The sequence below is a fragment of the Ranitomeya variabilis genome, chromosome 4 (assembly GCF_051348905.1).
Source record: "Ranitomeya variabilis isolate aRanVar5 chromosome 4, aRanVar5.hap1, whole genome shotgun sequence".
Taxonomy (NCBI): domain Eukaryota; kingdom Metazoa; phylum Chordata; class Amphibia; order Anura; family Dendrobatidae; genus Ranitomeya; species Ranitomeya variabilis.
The window spans coordinates 754,369,185-754,391,308 of NC_135235.1; the positions used below are offsets into that span (position 1 = coordinate 754,369,185).

At 48.0% G+C, this 22,124-nt stretch overlaps 1 protein-coding gene across 2 annotated transcripts in view; it reads left to right on the forward strand.

The window, feature by feature from the left end:
* Window positions 1–1,007: 1,007 nt before the first annotated feature.
* Window positions 1,008–22,124, forward strand: part of LOC143766830 (uncharacterized) — an 85,277-nt gene continuing 64,160 nt past the window's right edge. The window contains exon 1 of one of the 2 annotated variants that reach the window (XM_077254812.1): window positions 1,008–1,192. The gene's annotated coding sequence lies outside the window, so the exon portion shown is untranslated. The remainder of the gene's footprint in view (window positions 1,193–22,124) is intronic. The other variant, XM_077254811.1, reaches the window with a different exon arrangement.

Consider the following 22,124-nt stretch of genomic DNA (forward strand, 5'->3'; position numbering starts at 1 on the left):
AGGTGAATGCCTTCCTGGGGACTGATTTTCACTGGACTCCCATGCATTTCTTTACACTCCACAGACTCACATCTCCCTCTCTCCTGTCTGCTCCTCCCACATGAGTCGCAGTCACACTCACTGAGCTGCTGAATCTGATAGGCTGCAGGCGCCAGACAAGGAAAAAAAAAAAAAAAAAGATTCGGTTCACTCACGCTGCAGAGCCGGCTCCCATCGTTCACAGCAGGGAGCCGGCTCTTTGTGTCGGCTCGTTCACGAACGACACATCACTACTGCAGAACACAGAATAGCACATCAGAGAGGAGAGATGCAGGGACACAGGGGGCGGCAGGCAGGGCAGAAGCTGCTGGGAGAGCAAAGGAGATGCAGGGGCTGGTGCAGGAGAAGAGAGGACGGGGCAGTGAGGGCAGGAGAAGAGAGGATGGGGCAGTGAGGGCAGGAGAAGAGAGGATGGGGCAGTGAGGGCAGGAGAAGAGAGGATGGGGCAGTGAGGGCAGGAGAAGAGAGGATGGGGCAGTGAGGGCAGGAGAAGAGAGGATGGGGCAGTGAGGGCAGGAGAAGAGAGGATGGGGCAGTGAGGGCAGGAGAAGAGAGGATGGGGCAGTGAGGGCAGGAGAAGAGAGGATGGGGCAGTGAGGAGAGATGCAGGGACACGGTGGAACAGGGCCGCCATCAGGGCATTACTGCCCTTACTACAGTATGGGGCCCGGTGGTCAGAGGCAAAAAGGGGAGCCCGAACATTCTGGCAGCTCACTCCGCTCGGGCCCCCCTCTCTTTGTTTCTGTTCATCAGGCCCCTGGACATTTTGTTCTATTCTGCCGAACTCCCGATGCATAACAACACTGGGATTTAACACTAGGACTACTGGTATAGTCATTTTGACTACTTGCACATTCAGTAGTTCTAGTCGTGGTCACGAGTCCAGTAGTCCTAGTGTTAAAGATACACCTACAGTGTTGTTAATGCATCGGGCGGCCGAAAATGGCCTCTGTACCTTTAAGTTGCGGCGGCCGGCCCGGGTGCATCATTTTCCTGATGTCACGCTGCTCGTGATCGCACTTCCTCATTCCGAGCAGAGCAGCGTGCGATGTGCCAGGTGTCGGTGGGCAGACAAAGTAGGCTGAGGAGGCAGCAGCAGCGGGCAGTCAGGCAGAGTAACGTGAGGAGACTGTGGCCTGTCTCTCTGAATCTGGTAAGCAGAAGATGCTTCACGTGGCTGCGCCTGGCAGCGTGTGGCTGATGAGGGAAGGCGAGTGGTGACTGGGGGCTGCATCCAACAGGGTTCAGGGGAGGATAGTGGGGACTGCCAACCCCCACTAGCCTTCCCCCTGGACCCTGCAGCCCCCACTAGCCTGCCCCTGGACCCTGCAGCCCTCACTAGCCTCCCCCTGGACCCTGAAGCCCCACCAGCCTCCCCCTGGACCCTGAAGCCCCCACTAGCCTCCCCCTGGACCCTGAAGCCCCCAGTCCCCACTAGCCTCCCCCTGGGCCTTGCGGCCCCCAGCCCCCACCAGCCTCCTTTGCCCTGCAACCCACCACTAGCCTCTCCACTGAACCCTGCAGCCCCCAGTCCCCACTAGCCTCCCCCTGGGTCCTGCAGCCCCCACTAGCCTTCCCCTGGGCCCTGCAGCCCCCACTAGCCTCCCCCCTGGACCCTACAGCTCCCACTAGCCTCCCCAGTCCCCACTAGCCCCCCCTGTACCCTGCAGCCCCCAGCCCCCACTAGCCTCCCCCTGGGTCCTGCAGCCCCCACTAGCCTTCCCCTGGGTCCTGCAGCCCCCACTAGCCTTCCCCTGGGCCCTGCAGCCCCCACTAGCCTCCCCCCTGGACCCTACAGCTCCCACTAGCCTCCCCAGTCCCCACTAGCCCCCCCTGTACCCTGCAGCCCCCAGCCCCCACTAGCCTCCCCCTGGACCCTGCAGCCCCCACTAGCCTTCCCCTGGGCCCTGCAGCCCCCACTAGCCTCCTCCCTGGACCCTACAGCTCCCACTAGCCTCCCTCAGTCCCCACTAGCCTCCCCCTGGACCCTGCAGCCCCCAGTCCCCACTAGCCTCCCCCTGGACCCTGCAGCCCCCACTAGTCTCCCCCTGGGCCCTGTTGGACATGGCCCCCAGTCATAGACTGTGGCTGCATCCAACAGGGCCCAGGGGAGGCTAGTTGGGACTGGGGGCTGCGTCCAACAGGGTGAGGGGAGGATGCTCAGTGGAGTGAGGGGAGGCTAGTAGGGGATGGGTGCTAAGGGGAGTGTGCTTCCAGCAGGTGGAGATTGCTACGGTGAGTCTGCGTCCTGCAGGGGGAATCTGTTGCGGGGAGTCTGCGTCCCATTGGTGGAGGCTGCTAGGGTGAGTCTGCATTCCGCAAGAGGAATCTACTGCGGGGAGGCTGAGGAGATGGCGAGGACAACCAGGGCTAGTCGACGATTGCATTTCAAGAGGGTGCCAACCTCTACGAACAGGTAGCAAACAAGAATAGATGACAAGTGTAAAGAGTTGTGGAATTAATGGTGCTATAAAAGTGAGTAAAATAAACAACAATAATAATAATTTTTATTTATATAGCGCCAACATATTCCGCAGCGCTTTACAACTTATAGAGGGGACTTATACAGACAATAGACATTACAGCATAACAGAAATCACAGTTCAAAACAGATACCAGGAGGAATGAGGGCCCTGCTGCTCGCAAGCTTACAATCTATGAGGAAAAGGGGAGACACGAGAGGTGGATGGTAACAATTGCTTTCGTTGTTCGGACCAGCCATAGTGTAAGGCTCGGGTGTTCATGTAAAGCTGCATGAACCAGTTAACTGCCTAAGTATGTAGCAGTACAGACACAGAGGGCTATTAACTGCATAAAGTGTATGAGAACATGATGCGAGGAACGTGATTATGGTTCAAGGTTTTTGAATGGGCCACACAGGGAGAGTTAGGTTAAAGGGAACCTGTCACCCCATTTTTTCAATATGAGGTAAGAATAGTGTTCAATAGGGCCTGAGCTGTGCTGTACAATAGTGCCTTTATTATCCCCTGATTCCCCACCTTTGCTGCCAAAATACCTTAGTAAAGTCGCCGTTTTCGGCTGTCAATCACGCAGGTCTGGTCAAATGGGCGTGGTGAAATCACTGCTTCTCCCCCACCTCTTGCTTTTCTTCCCGGCGTTGGCGTAGTGGTTCGCGCATGCACAACTACCGAATGCACTGCACAGCGGCAGAAAAAGAGCGCGATCTGTGCTATTCACCGGTTTATCGGTGGCGGCGGCCATCTTCCTGAGGCCGCGCGTGCGCAGATGGAGTGCTCTGCTTCCTGGGGCTTCAGGAAAATGGCCGCGGGATGCCGCGCGTGCGCAGATGGAGATCGCGGCGGCCATTTTCCTGAAGCCGAGATGCAAACTCGGCTTCAGGAAAATTTCCGCCGCAATCTCCATCTGCGTATTAACCTGGGTAGTAAATAAATGGGGTGATCACCCCTTTACCGTTGACTACTTTTTATTTTTTATATGATCACTTTGAGTTAAGTTTTGAGGTGTATTTATGTTCTAGAATTTATAGATTTTTAATAAATACCAATAAAGATTTTTTTTAGTATAGCATAATTGGTGATTATATATATATATATATATATATATATATATATATATATATATATATATATATATATATATATATATATATATATAGTTATTAAGGTTGAAGGAAGACTTTAAGTCCATCTAATTCAACCCATAGCCTAACCTAACATGCCCTAACATGTTGATTCAGTGGAAGGCAAAAAAACCCATGTGGTAAGAGTAAGCTCCATCATGGGGAAAAAAATTCCTTCCCGACTCCACATACGGCAATCAGACTAGTTCCCTGGATCAACGCCTTATCAAGGAATCTAATATATATACCCTGTAACATTATACTTTTCCAGAAAGGCATCCAGTCCCCTCTTAAATTTTAGTGATGAATCCCTCATTACAACATCATACGGCAGAGAGTTCCATAGTCTCACTGCTCTTACAGTAAAGAATCCGCGTCTGTTATTATGCTTAAACCTTCTTTGCTCCAGACGTAGAGGATGCCCCCTTGTCCCTGTCTCAGGTCTATGATTAAAAAGATCATCAGAAAGGTCTTTGTACTGTCCCCTCATATATTTATACATTAACATAAGATCACCCCTTAGTCTTCGTTTTTCCAAACTAAATAGCCCCAAGTGTAATAATCTATCTTGGTATTGCAGACCCCCCAGTCCTCTAATAACCTTGGTCGCTCTTCTCTGCACCCGCTCTAGTTCAGCTATGTCTTTCTTATACACACCGGAGACCAGAACTGTGCACAGTATTCTAAGTGTGGTCGCACTAGTGACTTGTATAGAGGTAAAATTATGTTCTCATGAGCATCTATGCCTCTTTTAATGCATCCCATTATTTTATTTGCCTTTGTAGCAGCTGCCTGACACTGGCCACTGAATATGAGTTTGTCATCCACCCATACACCCAGGTCTTTTTCATTGACGGTTTTGCCCAGAGTTTTAATTATGCACATAGTTATACATCTTATTACTTCTACCCAAGTGCATGACCTTACATTTATCTCCATTAATGCTCATTTGCCATTTATCAGCCCAAGCTTCTAGTTTACATAAATCATCCTGTAATATAAAATTGTCCTCCCCTGTATTGATTACCCTGCAGAGTTTAGTGTCATCTGCAAATATTGAAATTCTACTCTGAATGCCCCCTACAAGGTCATTAATAAATATGTTAAAAAGAAGAGGGCCCAATACTAACCCCTGTGGTACCCCACTGCTAACCGTGACCCAGTCCAAGTGTAATAACCACCCTTTGTTTCCTATCCCTGAGCCAGCTCTCAACCCACTTACACATATTTTCCCCTATCCCCATTATTCTCATTTTATGTAACAACCTTTTGTGTGGCACCCTATCAAAAGCTTTTGAAAAGTCCATATACACTACATCTACTGGGTTCCCTTGGTCCAGTACGGAACTTACCTCTTCATAGAACGGTCCCTAGTAAACCCGTGCTGATACTGGGTCATGAGGTTATTCCTCTTCAGATACTCCAGCATAGCATCCCTTAGAATGCCCTCCAGGATTTTACCCACAGTAGAGGTTAAGCTTACTGGCCTATAATTACCGAGTTCAGTTTTTGCCCCTTTTTTGAATATTGGCACCACATTTGCTATACGCCAGTCCTGTGGTACAGACCCTGTTATTATGGACTCTTTAAAGATTAAAAATAACGGTCTATCAATGACTGTACTTAGTTCCTGCAGTACTCGGGGGTGGATCCCATCCGGGCCCGGAGATTTGTCAATTTTAGTGATTTGTAGACGCCACCGTACTTCCTGTTGGGTTAAGCAGGTGACATTTAATTGGGAATTTTTATCACTAGTCATTTTGTCTGCCATGGGATTTTCTTTTGTAAATACTGATGAAAAAAAGTCATTTAGCATATTGGCTTTTTCCTCATCCTCATCCACCATTTCCCCCAGACTATTTTTAAGGGGGCCAACACTATCATTTTTTAGTTTCTTACTATTTATGTAGTTAAAGAATATTTTGGGATTATTTTTACTCTCTGGCAATGAGTCTCTCTGTCTCAATTTTTGCTGCCTTGATTTGCTTTTTACAGAACTTATTTAATTTTCTGTATTTATTTAATGCCTCCTCACTACCTACTTCCTTTAATTCTCTAAATGCTTTCTTTTTGTCACTTATTGCGCCCCTTACAGCTTTATTTAGCCATATTGGTTTCCTCCTATTTCTAGTATGTTTATTCCCATACGGTATATATTGTGCACAGGTCCTATCCAGGATGCTAATAAATGTCTCCCAATTTCTTTGTGTATTTTTATGTCTCAGGATATCGTCCCAGTTAATTGCACCAAGATCCTCTCTCATCTGTTGGAAATTTGCCCTCCTGAAGTTTAGTGTCCTTGTCACCCCTCTACTACACATCTTATTAAAGGATACAGGAAAACTTATTATTTTGTGATCACTATTCCCCCAGTGACCCCCAACCCTTATATTTGCTATGCGGTCTGGCCTGTTGGTTAATATTAGGTCTAGCAGTGCCCCCCTTCTTGTTGGGTCCTGAACCAGTTGTGAAAGGTACCGTATTTTTTGGCATATAAGACGCACCGTACTATAAGACGCACCCCAAATTTGGGGTGAAAAATGCAGAAAAAAAGATTTTTTATAAGATGGGGTCCGTCTTATTGTCCAAATTTAAGATCTCTTACCTGAGGGCAGGCAGTTGCAGAGCAGGGTCACAGGAGGCATGGTGGTGGCAGAGGTGAGGTGATGCTGAGGTGCGGTGGGCGGAACGGCATGCACCTGAGCAGGGTCCCATCCTGCTTAGGTGGGCGACGCCATGGCCTGGTGTCCATGGGGAGGTTGCTGTGGCGGTGGCAGACGTGCGGTCACTTCCTCAGGTGGCAGCGTCCAGGGTCCCTTCCACATTTGAGGTAACGCCACAGCAGTAGTGAAGGAGAGCAGCAGAGCTGGGTGGTTTTCCTGGTGGCGGCGGGCTTACCGGCATTGTGGCTGCGACAGAGGTGCGGGCATGATGTGGCACGGTGAGCTGTATGGCGTGAGCAGGTCCCATCCTGCGCATGCGCCGATTCACTACTCTGCGTCCCAGGGCTTCAGGAAAATGGCCGCCGCGATCTCCATCTGCGCACGCGCGGCCTCCCTCGGCCATTTTCCTGAAGCCCTGGGATGCAGAGTAGTGAATCTGCGCACGCGCGGCCTCAGCAAGATGGCCGCCGCCACCGGAAAATACCGTAACTCACCAGCGCTGCTGCTCTCCATCAATACCGGGCCGCGGATTCACCTCAAATATGGATGGGACCTGCTCACGCCATACAGCTCACCGTGCCACATCATGCCCGCACCTCTGTCGCCGCCACAATGCCGGTAAGCCTGCGTTCCGAATATAAGACACACCCCCCATTTTCCTCACAATTTTTTTGGGGAAAAAGTGCGTCTTATATGCCAAAAAATACGGTAATTGTCTCTCATAGTTGTCAAAAACCGATTACCTTTGCTGGAACTGCAGGTTTCTGTTCCCCAATCTATTTCAGAGTAGTTGAAGTCCCCCATAATAATGACTTCTCCTTGAGTCGCAGCTTCATCTTTTTGCTTTACGAGGATATTCTCCATTGCTTCCATTATTTTTGGAAATTTATAACAAACCACTATCAGTAATTTATTATTTTTTCCCCCTCCCCTTATCTCCACCCACAGGGACTCTACATTTTCATTAAATTCACCTATATTATCACGCCAGATGGGTTTTAAGGACAATTTTACATATAGACACACCCCTCCCCCTCGCTTATCTGTACGGTCATTTCTGAACAGACTATAACCCTGCAAGTTAACACCCCAGTCATGGCTCTCATCCAGCCACGTCTCAGATATCCCCACCATGTCATAATTATGCTCCAACAACATTAGTTCTAATTCGTCCATTTTGTTGGCGAGGCTTCTGGCATTAGTATACATGCACTTGATGTTCCTCTCTGTACCTCTATTCTTTCTTAGATTATTAACTGTTCTAACCCCACCCCCCATGCCACCGCCACCCCCAACTTCCTTATTTGTGCCCAGGTCTCTATCTGCACTCCTCCAACCTTCTAGCCATTTTCTCCCCCAGCACGCTGCACCTTCCCCATTGAGGTGCAGCCCGTCCCTAGCGTAGAGCCTGTAGCCAACTGAGAAGTCGGACCAGTTCTGTAGGAACCCAAATAATGCAATAATATACACTGTTTCCATTTATTTGGTGGGCAGGCTGAGGCGACCATTAGATTCTTCTTGACTGGGTGGTGGGTTCGGTGGCAACATCGGCTGTGTGAGTAAATAACAAGTCCATGTATTCGTTTGTCCACCATTTCAGAATGTGATTGTATGATACAATCATTCCTTCCCCCTCCCACTCCCCAACAGCAATGTATATATGTTACTGGATGAGCCTGAGCTGATGCAAAACCTAATGCCCAATTACAACATCAGGCAGCTGCTTAGGATCATCCAGTAACTTAAAAGTTTTGGTTGGCGTTGGGAAGTGGGGTGGAGAATTATTGATGCAAGTGAGTATATATGATTGGAAAGCATCTTTATTATTATGGCAGTGTAATTTTTGAAAGGGGGAAATCTGCCTGCGCTCGCACAGCAGTGTATGGACTGGGCACTGATCACCTGACCAGCATCCTCATACGTGCTGTGAGGCTGCCGTGTTCAGATCAGGAGACCCGTGGCTGGTCCATGCACCGCGGTCCAAGTGCAGACCGATAGTCACCAACGGTTCCTTTAGTCAGATTCCTCTAGTTAGAGCAAGAGTCTACCTTGTCGTGGTGGCAGGCTTAAAGCATCTTTTGGTTAAAACAAAAGCTGATGGCTATGTATGTGATCAGCGTTGGACTGGGGTGTCTGGGGCCCACCAGAGGAATGGACTCTAGGGGCCCACCCTACAGCTATATGCAAATATCTGTCATTATAGTGGAGCATCGGCTGTAAAACACCGGCGGCTGCTGCACATCTACTGTGTGCCCCAATAACTGGGATGTATAATTACGGTAGTTTACATTAATGGGGTTCTTGGTTAAAACAAGTTATCACTGATCCATGGGCTCCACAGGCTAGGTGATCGCTTAGATCCGACCATTAGAAACTGCACCGATCTGAAGAATGGGGAAGTTTTATCCCTGACAGGACACTTTTATGACTATTTTAAAATGCAGCGGCAGGTGGGATTTCTGACCGCAGCTCCATTCATTCTCTTTGGGGCTTCCAGAAAAAAACAAGTGCAGCCACAGAGTGAATGAATGGATCAGTGATCTAGTCGGACATACCACTCCAGTCTAATGGGGATAAAAAGTTCCACATTTTGCTCAATGGGTCCAAGCAGTCAGACCCCCACCAATCAATACGTTATCACTTATCCTGTGGAGAGGTGATTACTTTTTTCCACAGGAAACCCCTGTAAGTGCATCTCCGCCACTGTGTACAAAGCATTAAAACTCTAATGGAAATAAAGAATCTTCTCCTAATTAATATCAGAGAGAACAAATGACCGCCATACACAACACAATCCACTATACCAAGACCAATAATACCACATACAGGAATAAATACCACCACACCATGACCAGACCACATAGTGACCGAATAATACTACATACAAGGGACAAATACTGCAACACCATTTCCAGACCACATATTACCACCACATAGTGACTGAATACTACAATACTGATCAGTAATAAAAAAAAAAAAAAAAACACAATACTATCACCATAAGTGCCAGTATTCACAGGAGATCTGTACTTAGTATGCAGTGTCTGTGTAGAGCTTATACAGAGATCACTGGTGGTATTATACACAGGAGCTCTGTATATAATGTATAGGTAATACAGTGATCACTGGTGACATTGTACACAGGACCTCTGTATATAGTATACAGTGTATAGTGTCAGTGTATAGGTGACACTGACTCACCAGTGACGTCTCTAGGTGACGTCCTTCATCTTTCATCCAGCACAGACCGCCATCATTTCTTCCAGCCAGGACTCATTTCTGCAGGAAATAACACAGTTATCTCAAGCTCCGCTTGCAGAACACATTACTTAATTTTTCACAACTTCTACATTACACCACATGAAGAAAAAAAGGCAACATAGTGTCACTGCACAGTAACAGGACCGCCCCCCCATTTAAAACAGTATACGCAAAAAATAAAAATAAATATATCACTGCAGTAATAATATCCCTTAATTAGCCCCTATGGTAATAATATTCCCCACCCTGGCCCCGTTTATCTCATTCCTGGCTCCAGCTATATGTTCTCGCATCCTGCCCTCATGAGTATCCATTCTACCCCATATGATCTTCCCATCCTGCCCCATCTGTCTCCATCATATCCATCCTGCCCCATGATCCAATCCTGCCCCATGTCTCCAATCATGCCCGTGTCTACATTCTGCCCATGCCTCCAGTCCTGCCCCCAGTGTGTCCAGCAATCTGTCCCAGTGTGTCCAGCATATTACCCCCAGTGTGTCCAGCATATTACCCCCATTGTGTCCAGCAATCTGCCCCAGTATGTCCAGCATTGCCCCCAGACAGTGTGTCCAGCAATCTGCCCCAGTATGTCAAGCATATTGCCACAGTGTGTCCAGTATTGCCCCCAGACAGTGTGTCCAGCAATCTGCCCCAGTGTGTCCGGCAATCTGCCCCAGTGTGTCCAGCAATCTGCCCTGGTGTGTCCAGCATATTACCCCCAGTTTGTCCAGCATATTACCCCCAGTGTGTCCAGCATATTACCCCCAGTGTGTCCAGCATTTCCCCCAGTGTGTCCAGCAATCTGCCCCAGTGTGTCCAGCATATTACCCCCAGTGTGTCCAGCAATCTGCCCCAGTATGTCCAGCTTTGCCCCCAGTGTGTCTAGCAATCTTCCCCAGTATGTCAAGCATATTGCCCCAGTGTGTCCAGCATATTACCCCCAGTGTGTCCAGCAATCTGCCCCAGTATGTCCAGCACTGCCCCCAGTGTGTCCAGCAATCTGCCCCAGTGTCCAGCATTGCCCCCAGTGTGTCCAGAAATCTGCCCCTGTGTCCAGCATTGCCCCAGTGTGTCCAGCAATCTGCCCCAGTGTGTCCAGCATATTACCCCCAGTATGTCCAGCATATTACCCCCAGTGTGTCCAGCAATCTGCCCCAGTGTGTCACGCATATTGCCCCAGTGTGTCAAGCATATTGCCCCAGTGTGTCCAGTATTGCCCCCGGACAGTGTGTCCGGCAATCTGCCCCAGTGTGTCCGGCAATCTGCCCCAGTGTGTCCGGCAATCTGCCCCAGTGTGTCCAGCATATTACCCCCAGTGTGTCCAGCATTTCCCCCAGACAGTGTCCAGCAATCTGCCCCAGTGTGTCCAGCATATTACCCCCAGTGTGTCCAGCAATCTGCCCCAATATGTCCAGCATTGCCCCCAGTGTGTCCAGCAATCTTCCCCAGTATGTCAAGCATATTGCCCCAGTGTGTCCAGCATATTACCCCCAGTGTGTCCAGCAATCTGCCCCAGTATGTCCAGCACTGCCCCCAGTGTGTCCAGCAATCTGCCCCAGTATGTCCAGCACTGCCCCCAGTGTGTCCAGCAATCTGCCCCAGTGTCCAGCATTGCTCCCAGTGTGTCCAGCAATCTGCCCGTGTCCAGCATTGCCCCAGTGTGTCCAGCAATCTGCCCCAGTGTGTCCAGCATTGCCCCAGTGTGTCCAGCAATCTGCCCCAATATGTCAAGCATATTGCCCCAGTGTGTCCAGTATTGCCCCCGGACAGTGTGTCCAGCAATCTGCCCCAGTGTATCCGGCAATCTGCCCCAGTGTGTCCAGCAATCTGCCCCAGTGTGTCCAGCAATCTGCCCCAGTGTCCAGCAATCTGCCCCAGTGTCCAGCATTACCCCAGTGTGTCCAGCAATCTGCCCCAGTATGTCCAGCACTGCCCCCAGTGTGTCCAGCAATCTGCCCCAGTGTGTCCAGCAATCTGTCCCAGAGTCTCCAGCATTGCCCCAGTGTCCAGCAATCTGCCCCCAGACAGTGTGTCCAGCAATCTGCCCCAGTGTGTTCAGCATATTACCACCAGTCTGTCTGAGTCAAACATAAAGAAAAAAAAAAAGTTAAACCCTCACCTCTCCAGTTCCCAGCGCAGGTCCGGTGCATTCAGCGTCTCTCCGGCTCTGCAGCGCTCAGGACAGAGGCTGAGCGTGCAGTGATGACGTCATCGCACTCTCTGCCCTGAGACGTCGCAGAGTCAGAGGGCGCTGAAGACGCTGCAGCTGCCGCAGGAACCAGGAGAGGTGAGTATTAGAAGGGGGGCCCAATGCCAGCGCTGGCATCGGGGGGGCCCTGGTCATGGCGGCGGTCGGCGCCGCCCGAAGATTTAAAGGGCCTCCGTCTCTCTCTTTTTTTTTTCTTCCTCCTCCTCCGCTCTGGGTCGGGGCCCACCGGGCATTTCACCGGTATCTCGGTGGGCCAGTCCGACGCTATATGTGATATGGTGTTAAAGGGAACCTGTCACCCCCAAAATCGAGGGTGAGCTAAGCCCACCAGCATCAGGGGTTTATCTACAGCATTCTGGAATGCTGTAGATAAGCCCCCGATATATCCTAAAAGTTAAGAAAAAGATGTTAGATTATACTCACCTAGGGGCGGTCCCGGTCCGATGGTGTCGCGGTCTGGCGCCTCCCATCTTCATCAGATGACGTCCTCTTCTGGTCTTAGTGCTGCGGCTCCGGCGCACTTTGTCTGCCCTCTTGAGGGCAGAGCAAAGTACTGCAGTGCACAGGCGCTGGGTCTCTCTGACCTTTCCCGGAGCCTGCGCACTGCAGTACTTTGCTCTGCCCTCAACAAAGTACCCCTGCGCCGGAGCCACAGCGTGAAGACCAGAAGAGGACGTCATCCTTTGAAGATGGGAGGCCCTGTGTAATAATTATAGGGGATAACTCAGGAGACTCTTTGCGTGGAACAAGACAACTACAGGACACAGTTTTATACGTGGTAAAGTCTATATTGTCACACGGTGATTCAAACAGGTGCAGAGAGAAACTCAAGTCCACAACACTTGGTGCAAATAATAAACGCAGCTTAGCAGTCTATAGGAAACTTCAGAGAAGCAAGCAATCAAGCAGAAAGTCTATGAAGTACAGTTATACTTGAAAATACTTGACACGAATAAATCCTTGACTTAGTCCAGACACAGATAGATATGCTTATAAGGCAGTTCAAATCATATCTTAGCTCAACCAGGGAGGCCTGGTTAATAGTCTCAGGTTATTGCAGCAGCAGCTTACGTGTCCAGCAAATGCAGATGGAAGTAAACACGAGCAGCAGATGAAGGAGGATTACTGGAGACTTGTGTATGCAGCAGGAACTCAGAGCAGAGTAGCAGGATCACCACATAGGTTCACAGGAGCAGGTGTATAGCCAGTGAGTAATCAGAGGTCAGGAGCTGGATGCAAGGCAGAATAATCTCCTAATACCTTCCAGGGACGTGTTGTGCCACCTCCGCAGCCTGTGGTGATTGATGGGCAAGAACAATTTGTGGTGGAGGAAATTATTGATTCCAGGATTCGCAGGATATCCCCCTGAGGAAGACTCTTGGGAACCTGTGGAAAACATCAATGCCCAACAGAAGATTTCTCATTTTCATCAGAGATTCCCTGAGAAACCAGGTCCAGGATCGTCCTGAGGCCGCTTCTAAGGCGGGAGTAATGTCAGGACTCTGAACATTTTTTACCTTTTGTGCATCACTGTCCTTTTCCAACATGGCGTCTTTGGTCTCATGTGCACACTTGTCTTCCTGCTATAAAACTCCACCCCAGCCTTCAGTCTGTGCTAGATTATTCTGCCTTGCATCCAGCTCCTGACCTCTGATTACTCCCTGGCTATACACCTGCTCCTGTGAACCTTTGTGGTGATCCTGCTACTCTGCTCTGAGTTCCTGCTGCATACACAAGTCTCCAGTAATCCTCCTTCATCTGCTGCTCGTGTTTACTTCCATCTGCATTTGCTGGACATGTAAGCTGCTGCTGCAATAACCTGAGACTATTAACCAGGCCTCCCTGGTTGAGCTAAGATATGATTTGAACTGCCTTATAAGCATATCTATCTGTGTCTGGACTAAGTCAAGGATTTATTCGTGTCAAGTATCCTCAAGTATAACTGTACTTCATAGACTTTCTGCTTGATTGCTTGTTTCTCTGAAGTTTCCTATAGACTGCTAAGCTGCGTTTATTATTTGCACCAAGTGTTGTGGACTTCAGTTTCTCTCTGCACCTGTTTGAATCACCGTGTGACAATATAGACTTTACATAAAACTGTGTCCTGTAGTTGTCTTATCCTACGCAAAGAGTCTCCTGAGTTATCCCCTATAATTATTACAGGGGCTAGATTATTCTGTAGCTGCTGGGAGAGCAAAGGAGATGCAGGGGCTGGTGCAGGAGAAGAGAGGACAGGGCAGTGAGGGCAGGAGAAGAGAGGATGGGGCAGTGAGGGCTGGAGAAGAGAGGATGGGGCAGCAGTAGGGGGCAAAGGGGGCAAAGAAGAGAGATGCAGGGACACGGAGGGGAGGCCGAACAGGGCAGAAGGAGAAAAGGTAAAAAATGTTCAGAGTCCTGACACCCTGGACCGGACCGCGACGCTCCCCGGATCAGACCGCCCGCCCAGGTGAGTATAATCTAACCTCTTTTAGGACACATCGGGGGCTTATCTACAGCATTACAGAATGCAGTATATAAGCCCCTGATGCCGGTGGGCTTAGCTCACCCTTGATTTTGGGGGTGACAGATTCCCTTTAATATGTGATTGGTGAGGACATGGTGCAGAAGTGGAGTTTTTCCAAGAGAGGGCAGAGGGACTGTGGAAGGTTCGATGGGTGGAGGCGGAGCTAGGGTGGAGGCCGAACTGGGGGTGGAGCCTGGGCGGAGTTTCAAGGGGGCCCCGAAATTTTTACAGTATGGGGCCCTGAAATTCCTAGTGGCAGCCCTGCGGTGGAAGGCCGGACAAGGCAGAAGCTGCTGGGAGAGCAAAGGAGATGCAGGGGCTGGTGCAGGAGAAGAGAGGATGGGGCAGTGAGGGCAGGGGGCAGAGAAGAGAGATGCAGGGACATGGGGGGGGGGGAGGCCGGACAGGGCAGAAGCTGCAGGGAGAGAAAAGGAGATGCAGGGCCTGGTGCAGGAGAAGAGGACGGGGCAGCGAGGGCCGGAGAAGAGAGGATGGGGCAGTGAGCGCAGGAGAAGAGAGGATGGGGCAGTGAGGGCAGGGAGGAGAGATGCAGGGACACGGGGGAGGCCGGACAGGGCAGAAGCTGCTGGGAGAGCAAAGGAGATGCAGGGGCTGGTGCAGGAGAAGAGAGGACAGGGCAGTGAGGGCAGGAGAAGAGAGGACGGGGCAGTGAGGGCAGGAGAAGAGAGGATGGGGCAGTGAGGGTAAAGGCAAAGAAGAGAGATGCAGGGACACGGGGGGAGGCCAGACAGGGCAGAAGCTGCTGGGAGAGCAAAGGAGATGCAGGGGCTGGTGCAGGAGAAGAGAGGACAGGGCAGCAAGGGCAGGGGGCAGCGAAGAGAGCGCAGGAGCACTGCCGCCGGATATTTAAATCTGGCTGGGGCGCGCTCCCATTTGCCCACGCCCCCACTCCCATTTGGCCACGCCCCTGCCTGCACACATGCCAGCAGGGTGCATCAGCTACAATCCCGACATGCACACATCCCTGCTCGCACCATGGCATGGCGGCGGGGCGCTTTGAAGTTCTGGACGCCTGTACTGATATACTTTTCCAGAAAGGCATCCAGTCCCCTCTTAAATTTAATTAATGAATCACTCATTACAACATCATACGGCAGAGAGTTCCATAGTCTCACTGCTCTTACAGTAAAGAATCCGCGTCTGTTATTATGCTTAAACCTTCTTTCCTCCAGACGTAGAGGATGCCCCCTTGTCCCTGTCTCATGTCTATGATTAAAAAGATCATCAGAAAGGTCTTTGTACTGTCCCCTCATATATTTATACATTAAAATAAGATCACCCCTTAGTCTTCGTTTTTCCAAACTAAATAGCCCCAAGTGTAATAACCTATCTTGGTATGGCAGACCCCCCAGTCCTCTAATAACCTTGGTCGCTCTTCTCTGCACCCGCTCTAGTTCAGCTATGTCTTTCTTATACACCGGAGACCAGAACTGTGCACAGTATTCTAAGTGTGGTCGAACTAGTGACTTGTATAGAGGTAAAATTATGTTCTCCTCATGAGCATCTATGCCTCTTTTAATACATCCCATTATTTTATTTGCCTTTGTAGCAGCTGCCTGACACTGGCCACTGAATATGAGTTTGTCATCCACCCATACACCCAGGTCTTTTTCATTGACGGTTTTGCCCAGAGTTTTAGAATTAAGCCCATAGTTATACATCTTATTACTTCTACCCAAGTGCATGACCTTACATTTATCCCCATTAAAGCTCGTTTGCCATTTATCAGCCCAAGCTTCTAGTTTACATAAATCATCCTGTAATATAAAATTGTCCTCCCCTGTATTGATTACCCTGCAGAGTTTAGTGTCATCTGCAAATATTGAAATTCTACTCTGAATGCCCCCTACAAGGTCATTAATAAATATGTTAAAAAGAAGAGGGCCCAATACTGACCCCTGTGGTACCCCACTGCTAACCGTGACCCAGTCCGAGTGTGCTCCATTAATAACCACCCTTTGTTTCCTATCCCTGAGCCAGCTCTCAACCCACTTACACATATTTTCCCCTATCCCCATTACTCTCATTTTATGTAACAACCTTTTGTGTGGCACCGTATCAAAAGCTTTGGAAAAGTCCATATACACTACGTCCACTGGGTTCCCTTGGTCCAGTCCGGAACTTACCTCTTCATAGAAGCTGATCAAATTAGTCTGACAGGACCGGTCCCTAGTAAACCCGTGCTGATACTGGGTCATGAGGTTATTCCTCTTCAGATACTCCAGCATAGCATCCCTTAGAATGCCCTCCAGGATTTTACCCACAGTAGAGGTTAAGCTTACTGGCCTATAATTTCCGAGTTCAGTTTTTGTCCCCTTTTTGAATATTGGCACCACATTTGCTATACGCCAGTCCTGTGGTACAGACCCTGTTATTATGGAGTCTTTAAAGATTAAAAATAATGGTCTATCAATGACTGTACTTAGTTCCTGCAGTACTCGGGGGTGTATCCCATCCGGGCCCGGAGATTTGTCAATTTTAGTGATGTTTAGACGCCACCGTACTTCCTGCTGGGTTAAGCAGGTGACATTTAATGGGGAATTTTTATCACCAGTCATTTTGTCTGCCATGGGATTTTCTTTTGTAAATACTGATGAAAAAATGTCATTTAGCATATTGGCTTTTTCCTCATCCTCATCCACCATTTCCCCCACACTATTTTTAAGGGGGCCAACACTGTCATTTTTTAGTTTCTTACTATTTATATAGTTAAAGAATATTTTGGGGTTATTTTTCCTCTCTCTGGCAATGAGTCTCTCTGTCTCAATCTTTGCTGCCTTGATTTGCTTTTTACAGAATTTATTTAATTTTCTATATTTATTTAATGCCTCCTCACTACCTACTTCCTTTAATTCTCTAAATGCTTTCTTTTTGTCCCTTATTGCGCCCCTTACAGCTCTATTTAGCCATATTGGTTTCCTCCTATTTCTAGTATGTTTATTCCCATACGGTATATACTGTGCACAGGTCCTATCCAGGATGCTAATAAACGTCTCCCATTTTCTTTGTGTATTTTTGTGTCTCAGGATATCGTCCCAGTTAATTGCACCAAGATCCTCTCTCATCCGTTGGAAATTTGCCCTCCTGAAGTTTAGTGTCCTTGTCACCCCCCTACTACCCATCTTATTAAAGGTTACATGAAAACTTATTATTTTGTGATCACTATTCCCCAAGTGACCCCCAACCCTTATATTTGATATGCGGTCTGGCCTGTTGGTTAATATTAGGTCTAGCAGTGCCCCCCTCCTTGTTGGGTCCTGAACCAGTTGTGAAAGGTAATTGTCTCTCATAGTTGTCAAAAACCGATTACCTTTGCTGGAACTGCAGGTTTCTGTCCCCCAATCTATTTCAGGGTAGTTGAAGTCCCCCATAATAATGGCTTCTCCTTGAGTCGCAGCTTCATCTATTTGCTTTACGAGGATATTCTCCATTGCTTCCATTATTTTTGGAGATTTATAACAAACCCCTATCAGTAATTTATTATTTTTTCCCCCTCCCCTTATCTCCACCCACAGGGACTCTACATTTTCATTAAATTCACCTATATTATCACGCAGTATGGGTTTTAAGGAAGATTTTACATATAGACACACCCCACCCCCTCGCTTATCTGTACGGTCATTTCTGAACAGGCTATAGCCCTGCAAGTTAACAGCCCAGTCATGGCTCTCATCCAGCCACGTCTCAGATATCCCCACCATGTCATAATTATGCTCCAACAACATTAGTTCTAATTCATCCATTTTGTTGGCGAGGCTTCTGGCATTAGTATACATGCACTTGATGTTACTCTCTGTACCTCTATTCTTTCTTAAATTACTAACTGTTCTAACCCCACCCCCCATGCCACCGCCACCCCCAACTTCCTTATTTGTGCCCAGGTCTCTATCTGCACTATCTTCCCCTCCTATAAAATGAATACCCTCCCCCCCCAATTCCTAGTTTAAACACTCCTCCAACCTTCTAACCATTTTCTCCCCCAGCACAGCTGCACCTTCCCCATTGAGGTGCAGCCCGTCCCTAGCGTAGAGCCTGTAGCCAACTGAGAAGTCGGCCCAGTTCTGCAGGAACCCAAACCCCTCCTTCCTACACCAATTCTTGAGCCACTTATTAACCTCCCTAATCTCCCGTTGCCTCTCTGGCGTGGCACGTGGTACAGGCAGTATTTTGGAAAATACCACGTTGGAGGTCCTTGCTTTCAGCTTGCAGCCTAATTCCTCCGGCTTTCAGAGGACATGCCTGGCTGCAGCAGTGCTACCCCTGTACTGGCACCCCCCTCATCTGCCAACTTAGCAAACTTATTGAGGTGTGCCAGATCAGGACTAGCCTCCCTGGCACTCTTCCCTCTACCCCGCTTTCTGAATGTCACCCAGCTACCTACTTCACTGTCCTGCAGCTCCATCCTACCATCCCCCTCCTCATCTATCCCATTGAGCGTCTGCTCTGTGAGCAGAAGACTCCTCTCCATGTTGTCTATGGATCTCAGTGTTGCCAGCTCCACATTTAGATCCAGTATCTGGGTTTCCAAATGCACAACGTGCTCACATCTCGCACAGCAGTATGCACCGTCGACCGGCTGATCAAGGACTGCATACATGAGGCAAGATGTGCACTGGATGGCATTAACAATAGTGGAGCACATTTCCTAATGGAGATTGCACCACACAGAAACGTTAATTAAAAATAAATACAAAGTATTAATTAAACAAAAAAAAACAAAAAAAACAGAAGCAATTCCTCCCTTGGAAACTCCCTGATTCCAAAGTCACTGAATCACAAGTCACACACTTACCGCTGTTCACACTTACGCTCAGGTCACACTCAGCTCGTTCACACTCGCTGTGCTGAAGATTTATAGATTTTTTTTTCTCTCTCTATCTCCCCTCAACAGCAATCCACCTTGCTGTTCAGATGCACTTCCCAAAAAAAAAGCTGATTATATCAGCGCTGTCGCCTGGACCCCTGAGGCAGAACAAAGAATCTCATTGATCCTTTAACCTGATAGTGTGGCCCTCTACTGACGTGGTAATTAACCATATCAGCATATAGCCACAGACAACAGATGGACATCCAGGGTATGTCTGCATGGCCTATGGAGGGGACACTGCCACTTATGTGGGACATTATAAAAGGGAATATGGGGGAAAATTATATATATATATATATATATATATATATATATATATATATATATATACTGTATACATATATAAATGTACAACCTTGGGCACTTCTCTTTACAGTTCCAAAGACTTGTGAATCGGGAATCCTATGAATATTTATACTGCCCACACTTAAACCGCAGGGCCTGAATGGGAGCATTGACAATGCGACATAATAGGGGTATTCTTTTTTTAATAATCCTTAGATATTTTGGTTGTTGCCATGTATGTTTATTTTTCTTTATATGTATTTTATTGTGCATCCAATATGCATTTTACATCTATTTGTATTGTTTTGTATAAGAAGAAAGGTTTCAATTCCACCTCTCATGTCTCCCTTTTTCATCATAGATTGTAAGCTTGCGAATCTATGTGTTTATTGTTATGCTGTAATGTCTATTGTCTCTACAATTCTCCTCTAAAATGGAAAGTGCTGCGGAATATGTCGGCGCTATAGAAATACATTTATTATTAATTATTATTAATACAAAAAACTGTGCACCATAAGCGCAGTTTAATTAATGAATTAAGCAACTGGGTTAGCGACGCTGTTTTGGAGGATATAGAACATCCACAATGTATTATTTGTATATGCCTAAGGAAGGAGCTGGTTCACATCGGAAATGTGTACAATTTTAAAATTAAAAGTTTTTTACATTCATTTGTTTTGATACCCAACTTTATGGCTCAGCACTTGGCAGCCATAAATCTTAAACACTTCAATCTACACTCACTGTCTGAATCCCTTCTCCCTCTTACAGGCATAAGTTCTCTACACAATGCGGATGCCACTGCTGCTCTATATAACACCACAATAGCTGTAGTTTTGGAATCTCTTGCCCCCCTCACACATACCAAAGCTTGCAGAATCAACAGACAGCCGTGGCACACCAGCCGGACCGAAGAACTGAGGTGAGCTTCCAGGGCTGCTGAGTGGAGATAGAAAAGATCCCACTCCAATGAGCACTTTATCGCATTCAAACAGTCCCTCACTACTTTCAAGGCCACACTCGCCACAGCTAAACAAACCTACTTCACATCTCTAATATCCTCCCTGTCTCATAACCCTAAACAGTTATTCAACACCTTCAATTCTCTCCTCCGTCCCCCTGCACCTAGTCCCTCCCCACTTATCTCAGCTGAAGACTTTGCCTCATTTTTCAAGCAGAAGATTGATAACATCAGAGACAGTTTTGGTCAACAACCCCCAGAGCCCTTCCTCCTAACTGCCCAGCCCTCCACCTCCAAAACCAACTTCTCCACCATTACAGAAGATCGACTCTCCACTCTACTCTCAAGATCGCATCTCACCACCTGTGCACTTGACCCATCCCACTTCATCCCAAACCTCACCACAGTCTTCATCCCAACCCTAACCCATCTCTTCAACCTATCACTAACAATTGGTGTTTTCCCCTCAAGCTTTAAACATGCCTCAATCACACCTATCCTCAAAAAGCCCTCTCTTGACCCATCCTCTGTATCTAGCTATCGCCCTATATCACTTCTCCGCTATGCCTCAAAACTACTGAAACAACACATCCATCTTGATCTGTCCTCCCACGTCTCTTCTTGCTCCCTCTTCCGACCGCTTATAATCTGGCTTCTGGTCACACCACTCCACTGAAACTGCCCTAACTAAAGTCACCAATGACCTATTAACCGCCAAGGCCAAGCGACACTACTCTGTCCTCCTCCCCCTGGACCTGTCCTCTGCCTTTGACACAGTGGACCATTCCCTATTATTACAGACCCTCTCATCCCTTGGCGTCACAGACTTGGTCCTATCCTGGATCTCGTCATACCTAACAGACCGGACATTCAGCGTCTCCCACTTGCACACCACCTCCTCCCCTCACACTGAGGCCCCTGATCATGTGACCCCTGACTACTCCCCTCCTGTGACCTCATCACAGGTCCTGTGCGCACAGAGCAGCCATATATGAGGGTTGAGCCTAGAGTGTATGGGCTCCTTCCAGGTATATATTATTGTAGATACAGACTGTACGGGCTCCTGTCAGGTATATATTATTGTAGATACAGACTGTACGGGCTCCTGTCAGGTATATATTATTGTAGATATAGACTGTACGGGCTCCTGTCAGGTATATATTATTGTAGATATAGACTGTATGGGCTCCTGTCAGGTATATATTATTGTAGATACAGACTGTACGGGCTCCTGTCAGGTATATATTATTGTAGATATAGACTGTACGGACTCCTGTCAGGTATATATTATTGTAGATACAGACTGTACGGGCTCCTGTCAGGTATATATTATTGTAGATACAGAATGTACAGGCTCCGGTCAGGTATATATTATTGTAGATATAGACTGTATGGGCTCCTGTCAGGTATATATTATTGTAGATACAGACTGTATGGGCTCCGGTCAGGTATATATTATTGTAGATATAGACTGTACGGGCTCCTGTCAGGTATATATTATTGTAGATATAGACTGTACGGGCTCCTGTCAGGTATATATTATTGTAGATACAGACTGTACGGGCTCCTGTCAGGTATATATTATTGTAGATATAGACTGTACGGGCTCCTGTCAGGTATATATTATTGTAGATATAGACTGTACGGGCTCCTGTCAGGTATATATTATTGTAGATATAGACTGTACGGACTCCTGTCAGGTATATATTATTGT